The sequence below is a fragment of the Scyliorhinus canicula genome, chromosome 2 (genome assembly GCF_902713615.1).
Source record: "Scyliorhinus canicula chromosome 2, sScyCan1.1, whole genome shotgun sequence".
In the NCBI taxonomy this organism is placed as follows: Eukaryota; Metazoa; Chordata; class Chondrichthyes; order Carcharhiniformes; family Scyliorhinidae; genus Scyliorhinus; species Scyliorhinus canicula.
Window position 1 is genome coordinate 268,162,749 of NC_052147.1, and position 22,769 is coordinate 268,185,517.

Sequence of the window (22,769 nt, forward strand, 5' to 3'; positions counted from 1 at the left end):
GAATCCAGCCCCTTGTCTCTGATTTACTCTGAGGTCAACTGTGACATCTGCTGTAACACAAGAAAGTTCATCAATACAAAAACTACACCCAGCAATCTCCATTTGTCCTTTCTGGAAAATGGACAACAAGGTTTTTATTTTGCAACAATAAGCGGAAAGGGTGGTTCTCATGAGGAGGGTGTTTTTCTTCGAGTCTCTCCATGCCAGGAGTTAATTTGATGTTTGCAAGAGGTGGTCTTTGCTCTTGTACTTTTCACAGAGATGGGTACACAGTCATTGCATAAAACATTAAATGTAGAAAATGTGTTACTCTCCCACTGTGACTGTACATAAGCTTAATGAGTCTTCAGTTCCACATGGCATTGATGTACTGTTTCAGGGAACCGTAGATTAATCTGCTTGGCATGGTTGCATTAACTCCTTAGAGTGTTCCTATTTCATACACTCATACAAATGGCATTGAACTGATACAGAAAATGTGGAAAAAAATGCAACATAAACACTGAGAGGAAGGCGTGAGTTAATTGGATTGGATTTGGATTTGTTTATTGTCACCTGAACCGGGGGACAGTGGAAAGTATTTTGCTGCGTGCAGCTCAAATAGGTCATTTAGTACATGAAAAGAAAATACGTAATAGGGCAACACAAGGTACACAATTGAATCGGGTGAAGCATACAGATGTGTAGTATTCATCAGATCAGTCCATAAGAGGGTCGTTTAGGTGTCTGTTTTTTGACCCTGCGTGTTCTCAGACTTTTGTATCTCCTGCCCGATGGAAGAAGTTGCCAGGGAGCCAGAGATAACTGGGAATAGTTCAAGTGAAAGGCAATTACTTTGAGAAAGTTAACATGATCATATGTTCCAGGTGGCAGAGAAGCAACAATGGTGAGTTGGAGGATCTGGGGCTTTGCATGCTGAACGCTATGATTAAGAAATATATTAAATCAATTAGAGGAACATGTTTGAACTCTACTACTGCAGTGTTTTATTCACTTTATTGCATGTTTTTGAAAGCAAAAGGTATGTAGATGAAACTGAATCTTGAAGCAGAAAGGAATCACTATAATAATTGGTTTTCAGCAGAATATATGAAGTCGAATTTGCAGTAAGTATTGTCACTTTTTCCTATCCTTTATTAATATTAAATGAGTAAAGAGTTGCATTCTATTTCACTAGTCGGATTCTTATTACTTCGTTATGCATGATCACTTTGTATTAGATATTAATTATTAACAAAATCAAATCTTTGTATCATGCAGAAAATAGAACAAGAAAACGTGGGTGATACTCAATAGGTCAGGCAGCATCTGTGGATTTGGAAACCGAGTTAGCATTTTCAGGTTAATGAAATGAAATGAAAATGAAAATCGCTTATTGTCACGAGTAGGCTTCAATGAAGTTACTGTGAAAAGCCCCTAGTCGCCACATTCCGGCACCTGTCCGGGGAGGCTGGTACGGGAATCGAACCGTGCTGCTGGCCTGCTTGGTCTGCTTTAAAAGCCAGCGATTTAGCCCAGTGAGCTAAACCAGCCCCAGGTTAATAACCATTCATCTCAAGTTAACACCAATATTTGTTGCTGAATGCACAGAATACAGTCTTCATACACCAATGCTGCCTCTCAGAATTATTTTTTAAATGTTTGCATTCACATGACACTTTTCAAAGCTCAGGACATCCCAAAGTGCTTCAGTGCGAATGCTTTTTCACCTGTGACTTTCCTTCCACCATAAGGTCAGAACGTCAGATGTGCACTGGTGATTACACAATGTTCAGTTCCATTCACAACTCCTCAATTACTGAAGCAGTCCATGTCCAAATACAACAAGACCTGGATAATATCCAGACTTGGGCTGACAAGGGGCATGGAACATTTGTGCCACACAGGTGCCAGACAATGACCATCTCCAACAAGAGAAGATCTAACCATCACCCCTTGATAGTCAATGGCATTACCCTCCCTGAATCCACCACTATCAACATCCCGGGGTTAACATTGCCCAGGAATTGAACTGGACTAACAATATAAATGCCATTGCTACAAGAGCAGGTCAGAGACTAGGAATCCTGCAGCGAGTAACTCACCTCCAGACTCCCCAAATCCTGTCCGCCATCTACAAGGCACAAATCAGGAGTGTAAGGAAATATTTTCCACTTGCCAACAACAGTCAAGAAGCTTGGCACCTCCCAGGGCAATGGAGCCGGCATGAATGGTATGGGAGGTGATGGAGTGCATTAGTAAGATGCATTCAGGGAAGGCCCAGGGCTGGATGGCTTTCTGCCTGAGTTTTACAAGCAGTTTGCGACGGAGTTGGCCCCTTACCTGGTGGGTATGGTTTGTGAGGCGGTGGAAAAGGGCTGCATTATCGCAGGCATTAATTTCATTGATCCCGAAAAAGGGGAAGGACCCAGTGGTGTGTGGGTCCTACAGGCACTGTTTCGCTGCTAAACATGGCTGTGAAAGTCCTGGCAAAGGTGTTGGTGTGTAAGTTGCAGGAGTGGTTTCTGAGGACCAAACGGGTTTTGTGAGGGGGGAGGCACTCTCCAACAACATTAGAAATTTGCTGAATGCAATTCTGACTCCATCAGGGAGACGGGAGCCAGAGGTGATTGTGTACATGGACGCAGAGAAAGTATTCGACCGGTGTAGAGTGGAGGTACCTGTTTGAAGTTTATGGTATGGGTTCGATTGTTGTATGCATCCCCCATGGCTAGTGCTCTGACGAACGAGATGAGTTCAGGGTATTTTGGGTTGCATACGGTGACGAGGTAGGGGTGCCACTGGCGATAGAGCCCTTGGCGATGACCCTTCAGCTGTCGGCTGAGTGAGGGATTGTAAGTGGGGGCGGGGTAAGGAGCACCTGGTATCATTGCATGCGGACGGCCTGTTGGTGTTTGTGATGGAGTCATTGGACTACACGTACACAATTTTGGCCTTATTGGAGAGATTTGGGGCGTTTTCCATCTATAAATTGAACGTAGGGAAGAGTGAAATGTTCCCGGTGAATGCGACGGGGGCAAACATAGAACATAGAACACACAGTACAGAAGGAGGCCACTCGGCCCATCAAATCTACAGCGACCCACTTAAGCCTCTCACTTCCACCCTATCCCCCTAACCCAATAACCCCTCCTAACCTTTTTGGTCACTAACGGCAATTTAGCATGGCCAATCCACCTAACCTGCACGTCTTTGGACTGTGGGAGGAAACCGGAGCACCTGAAGGAAACCCACACAGACACGGGGAGAATGTGCCAACTCCACACAGACAGTGACCCAGTGGGGAATCGAACCTGGGACCCTGACACTGTGAAGAGACAGTGCTATCCATTTGTATACCGTGCTGCCCCTCCTGGGTTTGTTACCATTTAAGGTCATGATGTGGAGATGCCGGCGTTGGACTGGGGTGAGCACAGTAAGAAGTCTTACAACACCAGGTTAAAGTCCAACAGGTTTGTTTCAAACACGAGCTTTCGGAGCACGGCTCCTTCACCTGAAGAAGGAGCCGTGCTCCGAAAGCTCGTGTTTGAAACAAACCTGTTGGACTTTAACCTGGTGTTGTAAGACTTCTTACCATTTAAGGTGGCAAGGGAGCAGTTTAGGTATTATCGGTTTAGGATTCAGGTAACACATGAGTGGGCCACAATGCATAGGTGGAACTTGGCAGGGTTAGTGGAAGAGGTCAAGGGGGACTTTAAGAGGTGGGATACGTTCCACGTGATGTTGGCAGGGAGGGCGCAGTTGGTAAAGATTAATGTGCTGCCAAGCTTCTTGTTTGTCTTCGAGTCCCTCCCGACTTTTCTCCTCAAGGCCTTTTTCCGGAAGGTGGAGGCACTGGTCGCGGAATTTGTGTGGGTGCCGAGGGTGAGGAAGGACCTGCTACAAAGGCAAAGGCAGGGAGGGGGGTTTGGCGTTACCGAACCTGATGCACTACGATTGGGCAGCGAATGTGGAGAAGGAGAGGTGTTGGTGGAGGGGCGGAGGGGATCAGGTTGGAGGAGGAGTCTTGTAGGGACTTGAGTTTGAAGGCTCTGATGAAGGCCCCATTGCTACTGGATCCAAGGTAGTGTACGAGGAGTCAGGTTATGGAGTCGATTATTAAGATCTAGAATCAGTTGAGGAGGCACTTTAAAGTGGGCAAAATGGTTGTGCTGACACCACTGGTGGGATCCACAGGTTCTAGCCAGGGTGAGGATGGATGGGATGTACAGGCGGTGGAAGGAGGAGTGGTTGGTGCGGGTCAGGGGTATGTTCTCCGAGGGAGAGGTTTGAGTTACTGAGGGGGAGTGAGTTTAGGTACTGGCAGGTGTGGTACTTTGCACATACCGGAGTACGCACTGCTGGAGAAGCTGCTGCTCCCGGATGAGATGGAGGAGGGCAGAATCGGGAACGTGTAAGGGTGGTTGGGAGAGCAGGGTAAGGTGCTGGTGGAAAGGATCACGTGGACATGGGAGGGGGAGTTGGGGAGCCGGATAGGATGGTGGTTCTGGTGTGAAGCGATACGGCGAGTGAACTCAACTTCCTCCTGTGCGTGAATGAGCTTGATTCAGTTTAAAGTGGTGCACAGGATACACATGACTCGGGTTCGGATGAGGGGGTTCTTCCCGGGGGGGGGGGGAGTGGATGTGAGAAGGGGGCCGATGAATCACGTTCACATGTTTTGGGGTTGCGCGAATTGGCGAGCTTTTGGGAGGCGATGTTTGGGACCTTATAATGGGGGCCGAGGTGAAGCCGGACCCCATGGTGGCAATTTTTGGGGGGTTGCGGAGGTGCCGGAGCTGCTGGAGGGTAAGGGGGCCGATGTCACGGCCTTGGCCTCTCTGATTGCCCAGCGACAGATTATTCTGAATTGGAGGTCGGCTATGCCACCAGGGATTGTGGACTGGCTGGGAGACCTGTACGTGTTTCTCCGGTTGGAAAAGGTTGTTCTGAGGGAGTCGGAAGAGGGCTTTGAGGTACGGTGGAGGCCGTTCATGACGATATTTGAGGAGCGTGACGTCGTAGGGGGGGTAGTGGGGCAACTAAAAGGGGAAAAATGTACAAACTGTTGTGTGGGATTGTGGTGTTGTTGTTATTGTTTAGGTTTGGAATAAAATACCTTTAAAGAAAACCCTGCTGATGGCTGGCAGTAAGAGTGGGGGAGGCTCCTGGTCAGCCATGTTTAGTGTGGAGTGACACCCTCAAGCTTTAAACCTCTGTCGACAGGCTAGCAACCTGGTCGAGGGAGAAAAAAAGCTCACTATGGGAATAGATGGAAGTCTGCCTTTGTGGCAAGACAAGTAATATGTCATATTGAGTCCTTCATGTGATGTGGTGCCTTTGCAGTAGAATACTGTGTTTGTTCAGATAAGTTATCTTCCCTGTCACAGACACAGCTCAGTGTAGCCATTGTTAGTTATTCTTGCTGCCCCCTTGTTTGCTTCCACTTTGAACTGCAATTATACAACATTAACCTTCTCTGGCTTCGGTCTTCCCCTGCTTTCAAATTAGCTCCTGTATTCTCCAGCTTCCATCATCTTTTGTTGCGATACTGTTGTCTGTTCTGTGTTCCCTTCTTAATCCCTGTCCTGTTGACTGTCTTTAATCTACAGTTCTTGCTGGCTACTGCCACATGAGACGTGTAGTAATCCACGGGAGGCAGGAGTTCCGTCACCACACCAATATTTATTTACAATAATGATATTACAGGAGCAGCTACAAACAGTGCTGCTAGCAGTCCAGTCAACATAAGACTGACTCACAAAGCCTACACAGGTGATTATATGGACCCCCTCAATGAGCTATCATTGAGGGAGCTCATACTCCAATTGGCCAACCAATAAATCCAATTGGAGTTCATTACACCCCTCCCCCCCAAGGTCCGAGGAATTCCTGCCAGCTGGCATTCCTCTGAGCTTCTTCCTACTCCTCATGTCTGCGTCTGTCACCTCTGTGACGTCCGCCGGGTCGTTCTCCGAAGTGGGCGGGGTGTACCTTATAGGTGCCCGTCTTTTCCTTGATGACCTCCTTGGAAGTTGTTCTTTCTCCTCCTCGGGGAGAGGTGTCGCGGCGGCCTCGTCGAGTGTGTCCATCTCCGACTCTGATGACTGGATGACGGGGTCTGGAAAAATTGCTCGGGGCTGGGGTGTGGGTATCCTTTCCGTCTGGGCTATCCCAGCTTGAGGCGGTCCTGCTTCGCCTGCCTCCAGGTGTGGTTCCGCTGCCCTTATTTGGTCTAGGTGTTTGTTCAGCACCTTACCTCCTATTGAAACCTCATAGGATATGGGCCTTGTTTGGGACTCTACCGTGCCTTTGACCCACGTTGGTCCATTCCCATAATTCTTGACCCAAACTGGTGCCCCCACCTGGAAATGTCTCTGCTGCTGACTATCATCATGCCCCCTGCGTTGGGCCTCCTGTTGTTTCTCCACTTTCCCTGTTAAATTTGGGAAAAGGAGACTCAGCCTCGTTTGCAGCCGCCTTCCCATTAAGAGTTCAGCTGGTGGTATGCCCGTTGTGGAATGCGGTGTGGTCCTGTAATCAAACAGCCAGCGGGAGAGCTTTGTGTCTATTGACGCTGCCGGCTGCTTCTTGAGTCCCGCTTTAAGTGTCTGGACCGCTCTCTCTGCCAGGCCGTTGGTCGTTGGATGGTAAGGGGCCGTTTTGATGTGATGGACTCCGTTTTCCTTCAGGAATTTTCCAAATTCCCCACTTGTGAATGCCGTTTCGTTGTCCGACACCAATACCTCCGGAGGTCCATGTGTTGCAAACGAGGCCCTGAGCTTTTCAATTGTCGATGTTGTGCTTGCCGCGTTTACCCGGTGGACGTCCAACCATTTGGAGTGGGCGTCCACTATCACCAAAAACATTGAGCCCATGAAAGGGCCGGAGTGGTCAATATGCAGGCGGGTCCACGGTCTGCCTGGCCATTCCCACGGGTGCAATGGCACCGCTGGTGGCACTCCTGGCACCGACGTACCAAGGCTGCTATGTCTGTGTCCAAACCTGGCCACCAAATGTAGCTTCGAGCTAGCATCTTCATTTTAGACACCCCTGGGTGTCCGTGACGTAACTCAATTAAGATTGCCTGACGGCCCTGAGCTGGGACGATTACCCGGGCTCCCCATAATAGGATACCGTCTTCTACGGTTATTTGGTCCCTTCTGCTCCAGTATGGGTGCATCTGGGGCTCCACTGATCTTTCCAGTTCCCCTGTTAGCAGTAAATGCTTCATCTTGGCTAAAACTGGGTCTTTTTGCGTCCACAACCGAATATGTTGTGCGTCTACTGGTAGGGTGTCCAAAAAATTTAGAGTCATTACTGTCTCCTCTACTTTTGGTATTTGCGGCGGAGTGTCCGGGAGGGGAAGTCTGCTCAAAGCATCTGCATGTGCTACTCGCGTTCCCGGTCTGTGCTCCAGAACGTATTGTTGCACGTTTTACTTGAGTGTATTACGCGTTTATTGGAGTGTATTAACACGCCTCCGTTTAAAGGCCGTGTGCTTAACACTGCTACAGCTGTGTGTGTGTAATTTCAGCTCGGAGTCGCCAGGTGCCGTATATAGACACCTCACAAGTATCTCAAGGTCAGGTTCAAAGTAATAAAACTATACACCGATTAGTAAGTTCCAACGATCAATATTTATTATACAAATATAATAAATACGCATGCACACGCTAAAGACTAATACCTATTTCTACTATTAAACGACTAAATACTTATCTAAGTGGGAACCAGCAAGGTCAGGGGACAAGGCCTTTGTTCCTTTCTGGGCTGCACCTTCTGTTCGTTACTAGTCGAATACTGTATAAGTAATGCCGGGTTCATGTAGCGAGCGTCGTTTTGGGACTTACTGAACGATGGCTGGTGCTCAACGGCTGGTGATGGAAGACAGGATCAACGGCTGGAGTCGGAGTCAGGATACAACAGCAGATCTGGGTTGAAGTCAAAACAGCAGTCCAAGCCGGAGCACAAAACAGACAGAACCATGTGCGGGGTCTATCTTTATAGGGCCCCCAATGTCCGTGCCTTTTCGGGGCAGTCTTTACCTGCCATGTATCGATTGGATCATTTCCCAATCGATGTCTCACAAATCCCCCAATCTGAGGGTCCCTTCTCGATGGGTGGGGCGGTCTCTAGGGTCTTTTGTGATGGATACTTCTGGTGCCGTTTCGTCTGGGCGTCCACTTAAAGTATCCATTCAAAACCAAATGTTGCTATTGTGTGTGCCCAGATCTGGATTGCCTCATTACTATGCAAAGCGTTTTGCTATTTACACCTTTGGTTGAGATCTTCCACCTGGCCATAAACTAGTTTTGCTACGTGCAGAATGCTAATTAGCTTTTGCAGACTGCCTGTCCTGGCTAAACTGTTTTCTCCATTTTGTTAGCCCAGTGTCCATCTTAGGTGGCTACATTCCCTCCTTGTGATCCTCACAATTAAAAATTGTGCAGGATCACCTATGCACGTTGCTTCGAGTGCTTCTGGGTGCCTTCTTTGTGTTCCCTGACCTCGGCAAGTTCCTGAGCGTCTACTCTGTCCGTGACTATGGGAAGAAAATTTTTTTACCTGACATCTCTACTTGGCGCTATGTCAAAGGGGACATGCATTACCAAAACCGGGAACCTCTACCTATCGCAACTATCCTTATCTTACCGTAAACATTTTATTACAGTCTAAACCTCATCCATTCATACCACATCACATAACATTTCCTGACTCGGCAGTCGAGTCCAGGGCAATATAATACATGGGTATTTTATTTTTATTCACATAGTGCTTTATTCATTGAGGGGCTGGGGGGATTGGTGGAAACCGAAAATAGGAGATTGAACTCCATAGATGGTTGAGGGGCAGGAACGGGAGGCTCTCCTCTTCCACTTCCTCAACCTGAGGGTCTGTATGATTATGCAGAGGATTGCGATCACTAGCAGTGATTCAATCACATATGACATGGAGTACCATGTCATAAATTTTGTGCACCAGGTCTGAACTTCACTGATCAGAGCTGAGCACGGGGGAGTTGGTGTGAGGGAGACATTTACGGCGGGGGTTGTGGGGGAAACGTGCCTTGCTTCCACACATACAAATACAACATTTATCAGTAATAGGTAGGCTTCCATCATGGTCTTCTCTTCGTTCTCTTTCTCTTCCTCCTGTATGGCCGATCCTTGCTGTGAACCCTTTTTCGTCCTTCGAAAGCTATGGGATCAAGCACAGTATCTGTCAATACACAGCTTAATATCCGTACTTGTTAGTGTATCTGTCCTCTAATTCCAATTGACCCATTAAAATGACTGGCCAAGTCACACCCTGTGACTCCCCTCATTTTTTTTTCAAAAGCGAGTTTAATGAACAGAATACACCTAACAACTTTCCTCCTGCGAGCCGTCTCGCAGGCTTTGCTCATTTACCATCCGAATGTTCCTGGATGTAAATAGCATGTGGGATGGCGGCCTAAGGGCTGCCTAACGAAAAATGAAAACAAATTTGAAAGAAAAGGTCGAATGGGTTGCGTATGGGCCGCTACGGGTACGATTTGAATGGGATCCCTGGGTAAGGCGTGCTGTGCCATACCCGAGCTTGGCTGACCAAAGTGGGTTCTCAGACAGGGCGGGTCCTCAGTGCCGTTTGTCCACTGCCTGAGTAACCTGGATTAAACGGGCAAGAATGTGTTTACCGTGGATTTGCAGCCTCTATTCGCCGAATAGAGGGGCACCTAAAAACAAGGGAGGAGCCAAGATGCTCCTTCATCTAAAAACAGGGAACAAGTCATGAACCGTGTCGGTTCACCAGAGGATACAACTAAAATTCTCAGAGGTATCTGCGGACAAGCTAAAGTGCGTGCGAGGTGGTCACAATCTTTTCAGCTGAAAAGAAGGTGTCCAGCCTCCAACTGAACCAATAACATTAAACCAAACAAACATAAACTCACAAACAAAACATACGTGCAGGTTCCATCAGAAAGGACATCGTTTCCCTCAAGCGGTTCCTATTTTACATCATCTGGACACCTCACTTTTCCTCTGTCTCTGTGAACAGGGTCACAAAGGGGTTGCCGTATCGGGATTCAGACACCGTGTCGTCCTGCTCTCCCGGATCCCACACCCTTGTGTGGATCAGGCATGAAATTTTTGAATTATGTGACCGGGGGCCACTTTCGTCGTTGCGGACAAGTCGGTACGAATTGTCCCTGTGCCAGAGTGTTGGGTCTAAAAGTGAATGGGTATTGTCGGGGTAGTCGCCCAGCGTTGGATTCTAGCTGATGCAATCGGGGGTATTGACTTGTCTTCTTTTAATAACCCTAATAACGGCTTATGGTCCGTCACTATGGTGAATTTCCGCCCGTACAGATACTGGTGAAATTTTTTTACTGCGAATATCACCGCCAGTCCTTCCTTCTCGATTTGGGCGTACATCCTCTCAGCCATCGCCACGGTCCTCGAAGCATAGGCTATTGGCCGTTCTTCCCCATTCCTTCCTCTATGGGCTAAGACGGCTCCTACCCCGTAGGGGGATGCATCACAAGTGACCACCAACTCCTTCCTTGGGTCATAATGCTCTAGGACATTTTCGGATGACAGCTGTTCCTTAATGTCCCTAAATGCTCGGTTTTGGCGGGTGGACCATTTCCATTCTTGCCCCTTTTTTAGTAGCTGGTGGAGGGGTTCTAGGATGGACGCCCTATTTTAAATTAATTTTCCATAATAGGTTACCAACCCTAGAAATGATCATAACTCCTGGACCGTGGTGGGAGCTGGGGCTTCTTTTATTGCCCTTACTCTGTCTTCTAATGGGTGTAAGCCTGACTCGTCTACTTTATATCCCAGTTACGTCACTTGTGGGGCCAAAAAAACAAATTTTTCCCTTTTTAGCCGTACGCCTGCCTTTGCGAAATGCCTGAGCACTTCCTCCAGGTTCCTTAAGTGTTCCCTGTTTGTCCTACCCGTGATTAAGACATCGTCCAATTAAATCGCCACCTGCAGTAGTCCCTGCAGAATATTTTCCATCGTACGCTGGAATATAGCGCAGCTGATGACACTCCAAAAGGTAGCCTAGTATAACGAAAAAGGCCCTTCAGGGTGTTGATCATAGCGAACTTCTGGGAGCCCTTGTCCAGTTTTAACTGCAGGTAGGCGTGGCTCATGTCTAGTTTCGTGAACAAAAGCCCACCTGCCAATTTTGCATATAGGTCGTCTATTTTCGGGATTGAGTATTTGTCCAGCAGTGCGTATTTGTTTACTGTCTGTTTGAAATCTCCACAGAGACGTATTGAGCTGTCTGGCTTCAAAATTGGTACCACCGGCGCTGCCCATTCCGAAAACTGTACTCGTCTGATAATGCTGTCACGCCGTAACCTTTCTATTTCATCATCTACTTTCTTCCTTAATGCAAAAGGTACCGGCCTGGCCTTACAAAATTTCGGAAGGGCTTCTGGGTCCACGTGCAAAGTTGCTTTGGCGCCTATGATTTCCCCCAAACCTCCCTGGAAGACCTCCGGGTATTTTTGGAGTACTCCACTCAACTGCCCGCTTCCACTCTGGAAAATTTTCATCCAATCTAATTTTCGGTCTTTCAGCCAGTTCCGTCAAATTAAGCTCGGTCCGGAGCCCTCTACTATCGTCAACGGTAATCTGAGCAATTGTTTCTCATATTCCACAGGTACATGAGTCGTGCCTAGAACTTCCAGGGGTTCCCCCGTGTAGGTTTTAAGTTTCGTCGATGTTTTTGTTAGGGTTAGTGGCTGGAGTCCATCTTTGATTTTTCTAAATGCTGCCACTCCCATTACTGATACGGCCGCACCCGTGTCTATTTCAATTATTGTCGGCCGCCCGTTCACCCGTGGGGTAATCCTAATGGGTTCTGCTTTCTTCGTTGTGATATTATATAATTGTTCCCCTTCGGAGGAGGATGGGGCATCTAGGTTGTGTACTTCCCTGCATCCCCACCTGCTATTCCTCTTTTGCCACCTCCTTCTAGGGTTTCTGTCGTTGTTACCCCACTCTGTCTGGTGCCAGAAACGGTCCTTCTCTGTTGGGGGAGCCTCAGCCGGTACTTCCCTCTGTCTCCAGTTAGTCCTGGCAGACTTGGGGGCAGTTCCGGGGTTTTCCTTTTTCCCTCTATTCCTCAGGTTTTTCCTGAGAGCGGCTATCTGGTAGCAGGGCCCGTTTTGGTAGTCCCTATCACAGGTATCTACCTCCATTGGCGTGCCCTGTAGTTCCTGCGCCCCACTTGCTGCCTTTTCTAGGGACAGTGTGAGCTGTAACGCCTGCCTGCAGTCTCGCTCCGTTTCCGCCAACAGGCGTTTCTGTATTGTGAGGTTGTTTATACCACATACTAACCGGTCCCGAAGCATTTCATTTCGCGTCGGGCCGAACTCACATTTTTCCGCCAGTCTTCTCAGGCGGGTCAAGAAATTCGTGACTGACTCCCTGTCTTCCCGCTTCGCTGTGTAGAATCTGTACCTACGGAAAATGAGGGGTGGTTTTGGGTCGTAGTGCTCTTTCACCAATTCCGTTACTTCTTGGAAAGTTTTCGTGTCCGGCGCATCGGGATAAGTCAGACTACGTATAATGGATAAAGCGGAGGGTCCGCACGCCGACAGCAGGATAAGCCGTCTCCTTTCGTCCGTCAGTATATCATTTGCCCAGAAGAAGTAACACATTCCCTCCACATACTGGGACCAGTCCTCAATAGCCGGGTCGAATGCCTCTAACCTCCCAAAAAACGGCATTTTTAAAATGGCAAGGCCGAGTGCGGCAGCTGGTCTCCGCAAAATTCGTAGTTTACCTCGTCGCCACTGTAGTAATCCACGGGAGGCAGGAGTTCCGTCACCACACCAATATTTATTTACAATAATGATATTACAGGAGCAGCTACAAACAGTGCTGCTAGCAGTCCAGTCAACTTAAGACTCTTCACAAAGCCTACACAGGTGATTATATGGGCCCCCTCAATGAGCTATCATTGAGGGAGCTCATACTCCAATTGGCCAACCAATAAAGCCAATTGGAGTTCATTACAAGACGTTTGCTTAAACTTCAGACTTTAAGCAAACTGAATTACCCCTGGTCTAATGGACTAGCCCAGGACTCCCCTTTTGGGTTCAGTGACAGAGCCCAAGATGTCAGTTTGATAGACTTGGAAAGCAGCCAATCAGTGAATCTGAAAGTCTGAGCCATCTGTTGTTGCGTGTGATTGGTGGAGTCATTCAGAATCTTCTGGAAGAAAGACGGGTCATGTGAAGAGCTCCATTTTGTCCTGAATTCTGTGAAGAGATTCAGCCTGGAAGCAAATGGAAGACATGCTCAGTTGGCTAGGTGATTTTAAAAACTCCTAGCCAGACTGTGAAGGCATACCTATTTAAAACACAGACAACGGTCAAAACTGTTAGGGTACTTCTCGAGTGAAAGATTTCAAGCATTTTCTCAGCAGGTCTGAAATACTATAATGCTCTGTCTGAATTGCTGGGAAGAACCCAAACTAAGAACCCCTATATAATTCTGCATAGAGATCTGACGAATGAAAAAGCCTGTAACATTCTCAGGTATAAACCTCCAGGAATATCTCAGGGAGATGGAGGCTTCACTTGGTGGTTGGAGGCCAGAATTGCATCGACTTGGATCTCCTATGTAATGCTCCATCTGGTGGTCAAGGTCAGACTTGCACCAGCCGTGGTCTGTGGGACTGGAACTGACCGTGCACTCGCGTAGGGTGTCGAAATACCTTCTCCATTCCGACAGTGCTCAGCTTCCAAACGGGCGGCATCTCTTAATCTCTTTGCCTAAGCTTCCAACCATGAATCACAAGATATGGGCACCCAACATAGCTGTGAATCAAGTACATTTGGGAACAAAATAGATGTACGTGCAAGAGGGCTGAATAGTTTTAGTTCACTGTGCAAGTTCATGTAAAGATTAACCAACCATTCACATCCACTATATTTTGTAAACAGTAACTACAATGTTTTGTTCATCTCATAAATCCATTTGGCTCAGAGTTGAATCGTAAAGAATGACACAGTGGTAGAGCCAAGGACAATTAATTACAGCGGGGTATGTGATAGAGCACAAATCATTATCCATCCATAAACTAAATGTCCAAAGAAATTGCTAGTGGATTCATATGCACCTCAAACAATTAATTAAGCAAACTGCACCTCACACCACCCTGTGCCCTCCCCAAAATCCCCATATCGTTATTGTTTGTGCTTCCACAGCTACAAATGAATATATGGTGTAGTAACTCCCGATGAAAAGCCATGATTTGCAACTTGTGCCAGACATTGAACCCTCGCTGGATAATATAAGCATGGCTGGGTTACAGAGAAGAGACCTGAGGTTAATATCGTGAGCTGATATCAGAGTAAGACAGCAAAAAAGAGCCAGAACAGGGTTTTAACATATGGTCGCTAATGATGACTTGAAGACTTGAGACTTCAACACAATTATAATCACACCACCACAACATTCAGCAATTCCAATTCACTCCTTTTGTTATCATCATAGTCATACACAACTGACAATTTTGCACCGCATTGAAATGGGTTCAATATTTTATCACTATCATTTTTATGCTGTACCATGTAATTCATTCAGTGAGTGGCAGTAGGTCGCAGGTACTAAAATAGCTGGTTACTCCTCTGTGTTCAAACCTATCCAAATTACTGTATTTAAATTTTCCATGTCACATTTACAATGCAATGAAAAAGCACCAAACCATTCAGTGTTCCAATTTCCAATTGAATATGACTTTCCTGGACAGATATTTCACAATAAAATTATAGTTTTGTTTTTATAAGTCAGTTTTGTGAATAATTCTGCATCAATCTAATAACCCCAAAGCTGTAATTTTTGTTGAGGTTTTCATATACTAGTTATCAGATTTATTTTAGCCACTTAGAAATTGCGATTAACTCAATATTCAGGAGGTACTGAAGGCTCAGGGCATATCAGTTAAGTAGCCATATTGGAACACCAAGAGTAAAGTAATGATGGTTAAACACTACGCTCATCAGTAAAGTTAATTGATTTACAGTTGGAAGGGCCACCTCTCGCAAGAGGAATGAAACCGAGACCCCATCTGCCTACTCGGGCGGATGTAACAAATCCCAGGTCACCATTTTGAGGAAGAACAGAGGAGTTATCTCTGCTGCCCTGGTCAATAATTATCAATTAACATCACAAAACTTAATTAATAATAATAAGATTAATCTTTATTATTGCCTCAAGTTGGCTTACATTAACACTGAAATTAAGTTACTGTGGAAAGCCCCTAGTCGGCACATTCCAGAGCTGGGGCAAAATTCTCCGACCCCCAGCAGGGTCGTAGAATCAGCTGGGGCCACCGAAAATCTCGCCCCCACCCGGGAATTGACGGGGGCGGGAATCGCGCCACGTCGAGCGGCGAGCTCCCTGCGGTGATTCTCCGGCCCGCGATGGGCCGAAGTCCCGTCGCTGGGAGGCCTCTCCCGCCGCCGAGGTTTGAACCACCTCTGTGGTGGCGGGATTGGCGGCGCGAGCGGGCCCCCGGGGTCTTGGGGGGGAGCACGGCGATCGGACGCCGGGGGTGCCCCCACGGTTGCCAGGCCCGCGATCGGGGCCCACTTATTGGTGGGCGGGCCACTGCCGTCGGGGCACTCTTTCTCTTCCGCCGCCGCCTCGGCCTCCGCCATGGCGGAGGCAGAAGAGAATCCCCCAGCGCGCACGTGCCGGTGGTGACATCAGGCATCACAACTGGCGCATGCTCGAACCAGCGAAGGCCTATCGGCCAGCCCCGGCGCCGGGCGGCGGGCCTGACAGTCCGCTGGTGCCGGTTTTCGCGCCAGTCGGTGTGGTGCCAACCGCTCCGGCGCAGGCCTAGCCCCTCAATGTCAGGGCTTGGCCCCCAAAGGTGCGGAGAATTCCCGCCGGGTAGGGGAAAATGCCGCCCCTGTTCAGGTACATGAGGGGAGAATTCAGAATGTCCAAATCACCTAACAGCACATCTTTTGGAACTTGTGGGAGGAAACCGGAGCCACCCGGAGGAAACTCATGCAGACACAGGGAGAAAGTTCAGACTCCGCACAGACAGTGACCCAAGCCGGGAATCGAACCTGCGACCCTGCCGCTGTGAATCAACACTGCTAACCACTGTGCTACCGTGCTGCCCCCTGGTGAATGTCGCATTGCTGTGTGTGGGATCTTGCTGAATGCAAATTGGCTGCTTTACAACTATGACTTCACTTCAAAAGTACTTCATGGGATATAAAGCACGGCAGCACAGTGGTTAGCACTGCTGTCTCACAGCACCAGGGACCTGGGTTCAATTCTGACCTCGTGCGACTGACTGTGTGGAGTTTGCACGTGGGTTTCCTCCGGGTGCTCCAGTTTCCTCCCACAGTCCAAAGATGTGCAGGTTAGGTGGATTGGATGTGCTAAATTGCCCCTATAAGGGGCTGCAAGATGGGGAATTGGGCCAAGGTTAGGGTAATCTTTCAGAGGGTTGGTGCAGACTCGATGGGCTGAATAGCCTCCTTCTGCAGTGAACGGGGTATTTTTTTTTTTGTAAATTTAGAGTACCCAATTAATTTTTTCCAATTAAGGGGCAATTTAGCATGGCCAATCCACCTAGCCTGCACATCTTTGGGTTGTGGGGGTGAAACCCACGCAAACAGGGGGAGAATGTGCAAACTCCACACAGACAGTGACCCAGAGCCGGGATCGAACCTGGGATCTCGGCGGCGATAGGCACAGGGCTAACCCACTGTGCCACCGTGCTGCCTGCGTGAACAGGGTATTATGATTCTATAAAAGATTCTGTGGTCATGAAAAGTACTGTGTAAACACGAGTCTTTCTTTGTTTAAGTCCAACCCCAAAATGTCGACTGCATTATTTTACTTACTTATTTACATTAGCTGCTTACAATTTTCCTGCCAAAATATCCCCCTTTTATAACATGTTCAACATAACGTGATGCCTCTGCAGGTTGGACTTCTCTTCCTTGTTTGTAAAAAGGGAGGCAATCGATGCATCTCGAAGGGCCTGAGGCACTAACCTTTCTCCCAGTATGCTGTAAACAGATCTGTAAGTCTATCAAGTCTATCAAGGATCACATCTCAAGCTTATTTAGAGGCTGTTTAGCACACTGGGCTAAATTGCTGGCTTTGAAAGCAGACCAAGGCAGGCCAGCAGCACGGTTCAATTCCTGTAACAGGAGGCTGAACAGGTGCCGGAATGTGGTGACTAGGGGCTTTTCACAGTAACTTCATTGAAGCCTACTTGTGACAATAAGCGATTTATTTATAGGCCACAGCTAAAAACCCATCTATTTTGGGGGCCCTGTTGTAGTTTTAACTGTGCCCTCTATTACAGGCAAAACCTTGGCCAGAGTACTTCTCAGTCAGATTCGTTTAAGAGTCTGGTAACAGCGGGGAAGAAACTGTTTTAAATCTGTTTGTGCGTGTTCTCAGACTTTTGTATCTCTTGCCCGATGGAAGAAGTTTGAAGAGTGAGTAATGCTGCACGCTTTCTGAAGGCAGCGGAAGGTGCAGATAGAGTCAATGGATGGGAGGCAGGTTCGTGTGATGGACTGGGCAGTGTTCAAGACTCTCTGAAGTTGCTTACGGTCTTGGGCCGAGCAGTTGCCATACCAGGCTGTGAGGCAGCCCTGTAGGACGCTTTCTATGGTGCACCTGTAAAAGTTGGTAAGAGTTGGTGTGGACATGCTGAATTTCCTTAGTTTCCTGAGGAAGTATAGGCGCTGTTGTGCTTTCTTGGTGGTCGCGTTGACGTGGGTGGACCAGGATAGATTTTTGGTGATGTGCACCCAAAGGAATTTGAAGCTGTCAACTATCTCCACCTCGGCCCAGTTGATGCTGACAGGGGTGTGTACAGTACTTTGCTTCCTGAAGTCAATGACCAGCTCTTTAGTTTTGCTGGCATTGAGGGAGAGATTGTTGTCGTTACACCACTGCACTCGGTTCTCTATTTCCCTCCTGTATTCTGACTCGTCGTTCTTCAGTGTGAACCTTTAACAGTCAGTTTGACAGAGGGCATACACATATTTTGTTTCAGTAGACAGCCGTCTTTCCAACCTGCGACAGCTATTGGCACATACCAAAGGCAGAATAGAGCTGACTGCGGAACCGGTGTTTGCAGCCTTCTGCTACATGTAGGAGGCAATGCCGCTCATTGTAAACTGTTTCTCTGAGGCAGCAAATGTCTTTGACCTTACTATCAGCCTAAAGAAATCAGAAATGCTGTACCCATCGCATCCCTGAGGAAATTACATTCTGCCGTGGATCAACAATGACAGCAGAAACTTCAATGCATTCACATAGTTTACCTATCTAGGTAACATGACTGTAAATGTTACCATTGTCAACAAAGATGTAGACAATTGACTGCCCAAAGTTAACAGCTCCTGTGGCCGCCTCTTGAAGCATGTCCGGTGAAACCATTCTCTAAGTACCGACACCTAAATGCTCCAAAACATATATGTTAACAAGAAGATGGCGCCAGAGCGAGGCGACTCTCTGCGAGCTCTCCCCAACAGATCCAGTTTTTACTTAACTTGCAATCATTCTAATCTTTTAAAATTTAATTCTAAGATTAATATTATACTAACCTCTCTCTTTTATCTTTTCGTGCAGGCTTGAGCATCCTCTGAGGCCCGTGGAGTCCTTTTGACCTGACCCGACCTGACCTCCATGACCTCCGAAGCGGATCGGGCCCAAATCGGAAATGAAGCCCAACCTCAATTTGGAGCCGACTCGGACCACAGAGCTCCCAACCAGGCCCACCAACTGACGCCAGCCCCTGGGTCGCCCGGCCCAGTCCCCGACACCCGACGATGAGACCCGGGCGAGCTTGACACCGAGAGACCCGCCCAGTGACCTGACCTGGAGAGGCCCGCCCAGCAACCCGACCTACCTGGTGATGGAAGAAAGAAAAATCCACGTGGAGGCCAGACTGGGCATACTTCAAGACCTGGCCCCAGGAGTGCCCAGGGAGGGAACAGACCACGGGATCCAGCCCAACCTGCCTCAGGAAGCCCTTGCCCATGACCCAGGACCCCCAAAATGGCGGAGACCCCGCGCGAGGACCCAAACACGCTGTAAGGTATTCGCATGCCCGCATAACGGCGGGACCCATCCGGATCGCAAATATGCCCCCCCCCCCAGCAACCCCTCAACCTCAACCAGTGCCCGGGACCCTGCCAGACGCGACCCCGGAAATGTAACCAGTGCTACGCAAATATGCCCCCCCAGCAACCCCTCTACCCGCCAGCGCCCTGGACCCCGCCAGACGCAACCACCTACCTTCCACAAGGTCAGATTTCTCCCATTGGATCCCAGAACCATCCAGCGACGGCCGCCGACTGAGTGAAGCAACATGGTTTCAAGACCCCGCTCCCCAGCATGCGACTGGCAAACGTCCAAGCAATCGAAAACAAGCTGGATGAATTTAACGCTAGACTTACCTCTCAGAGGGAAGTAAGAGACTGCTGTGTGCTCTGTTTCTCAGAGGCATGAATCGCCCCCGCCTCACCGGACTGTGCCATACAAGCTAAAGGCTTTTCAATTCACCAGGTGGACCGCACCACGTCATCAGGCAAAGCAAAGGGTGGAGGGGTTTGCCTCCTCATCAACTCCTCCTGGTGCTTGGATGTGGTGACCCTGGCGACCTGCTGCTCCCCGGACTTGGAATACCTGACCGTGAAGTGCCACCCATACCATCTTCCATGTGAGTTCACTTCAGCCATTATCACAGCGGTCTACATCCTAGCCCAGGCAGAAGTGAGGAAGGTGCTGGATGAACTGTACAGTTATAAACAACTATGAAACAGAACACCCGGAGGCCTTGTTCATCGTGGCCGGAGACTTCAACAAGGCCAACCTCAAGAGTGTACTGCCAAAATTCCACCAGCACATCTCCTGTCCCACCAGGGGCGACAACACTCTTGACCACTGCTACTCAAAAATCAAGGGTGCCTCCCGTTCCATCCCCCGACCGCACTTTGGGAAATCAGACCATAAGACGGTGCTCCTTTTCCAGGCATACAAGCAGAAACTCAAGCGGGAGAATCCAGCTAATAAGGTGGTGCAGTGCCGGTCTGAGGAGACAGAAGAGCTCTTATGTGACTGCTTGGAGAAAGTGGACTGGTCCATATTTAAGAACTCAGTGACCAACTTAAATGAGTATGCCACCACTGTCACAGACTTCATCAGCAAATGTGTGGATGACTGCGTGCCAAAGAAAGCAGTACGTACGTACCCCAATCGGAAACCATGGCTCAATCGCGAGTTTGACTCCCTGCTGAAGGACAGGTCTGAGGCGTTCAAGTCAGACGACCCTGACCTATACAAGAAATCCAGGTACGACCTCCACAAAGCCATCTGAGGTGCCAAGAGAAAATATCAAACTAAGCTAGAGTCACAGACAGATTCTCGGCAGTTGTTGCAAGGACTAAACAACATATCGGGCTACAAAGCGAAGCCGAGCACAGCAGTCCACCATTCCCCGATGAACTTAATGCATTCTATGCTCGGTTCGAGCAGAAAACCAACAATCCGCAGTCGAGTGACCCAGCAGCCCATAACTCACCGATACCCAACATCACAGCTTCCGAAGTCAGATTGGCCTTCCTGAAAGTGAACCCTCAGAAGGCTACGGGCCTGGACGGGATCCCTGGTCTTGCACTCAGAGCCTGCGCGGACCAGCTGGTAGAGGTGGGCGGGATTTTCCCGCACTTGGCACGATGGCCCAATGCCGGCTCCAAGAGCGGCGCAAACCACTTACGGGGGCTGGGCATGCGCCGGAGGGATTGGCGGCGCGCCAACCAGCGCGAACTGGCGCATGCGCAGAACGGCCGGTTCAGAGGGAAAGAGTGCACGCAAGGCACATGCCCACCACAGATCGGTAGGCCCCAATTGCGGGTCAGGCCACCGCCCCCCCCCCCCCCCCCCCCCCCCCCCCCGCCACCCTCCCGTGGCCGGATTACCCCCCCACCCTGAGGACTCCGCTAGCCGCCCTCCAAGCCAGGTCCCACCGGGATGGACCATGTCTATTTCAAGCCAGCGGGACTGGCCGAAAATGGGTGGCTGCTGGGCCCATTGGGGCCCGGAGAATTGCCGGGGTGGGGGCCGCTGCCAATGGCCCCCGACTGGCGCAGCATGATCTCCGCATCAGCCCGTAAACCGGCCCGGGAGACTTCGGCAGCCGGCATCGGAGTGGCGGGGCCGGATTAACGCCCGCCCCCCGCTTCAAGAAGAAGACCACCATCTTACCGCTGCCAAAGAAGAGCCAGGCAACGTGCCTCAATGACTACTGTCCAGTGGGCCTGACTTGAGTCGTAATGAAGTGCTTCGAGAGATTGGCCATGAAGCACCTCACCTCTATACTTCCAGAACGCCTTGATCCACTGCAATTCACATACCGCTGCAACCGGTCCACAGCAGACACCATTTCCCTGGCCCTACACTCATCCCCAGAGCATCTCGACAACAAGGACTCCTACATCAGACTCCTATTTATTGACTACAGCTACACCTTCAACACCATAATCCCAGCCAAGCTCATATCAAAGCTCCAAAACCCAGGACTTGGCTCTCCACTCTGCAACTGGAACCAACTGGATGCAACTCTGCACAGCAAAACCCTCACCAACTTTTTCAGATGCACCATAGAAAGCATCCTATCTGGCTGCATCACAGCCTGGTATGGCAACTGCTCGGCCCAGGACCGCAAGAAACTTCAGAGTTGTGAACACAGCCCAGTCCATCACACGAATCTGACTCCCATCCATTGAGTCCATCTATACCTCCCGCTGCCTGGGGAAAGCAGGCAGCATAATCAAAGACCCTTCCCACCCGGCTTACTCACTCTACCAACTTCTTCCATCAGGCAGGAGATACAAAAGTCTGAAAACAAGCACAAACAGACTCAAAAACAGCTTCTTCCCCGCTGTTACCAGACTCCTAAATGACCCTCTTCTGGACTGACCTCATTAACACTACACCCTGTATGCTTCATCCGATGCCGGTGCTTATGTAGTTACATTGTATATCTTGTGTTGCCCTATTATGTATTTTCTTTTATTCCCTTTTATTCCTATGTACTTAATGATCTGTTGAGCTACTCGCAGAAAAATACTTTTCACTGTACCTCGGTACAAGTGAAAATAAACAAATCCAATCCAATCCAAATCCAATCCAATAATAATCTTTATTATTTTCATTTTCATTTCATTTCATTTCTTTCCCATCCCTAGGTCAGAACATAATAAATATGAGCAGGAGGAGACCATACCCCCAGTAAAGTCTACTCCACCATTCAATATGTTTAGCAGGCAGTGACTCGTGGGGTACCACAGGGATCTGTGCTGGTCCCCAACTGTTAAGGTTCTATATTAATGATTTGGATGAGGGAACTAAAATCTCCAAATTTTCAGATGACAAAGTTGTTTTTTGGGGGGGTGAACTGATGCAGAGATGCTTCAGTGGGATTTGGACAGGCTGAGATAGTGGGCATATACATGGCAGATACAGGATAATGCGGTTAAATGTGAGGTTATTCAGTTCAGTAGCAAAAATAGGAAGGCAGATTATTATTTGAATGGGTGCAAATTGAGAGAGGTGGATACTCAGCGACGTCTTGCTGTCCTCGTGCATCAGTCACTGAAAGTAAGCATGCTGGTACAACAGGCAGTAACGAAGGTAAATGGTATTTTGGCCATAATAGTAAGATGATCAGAGTATAGGAATAGGGAAGTTTTACTGCAATTGTATAGAGCATTGGTGAGGCCACAC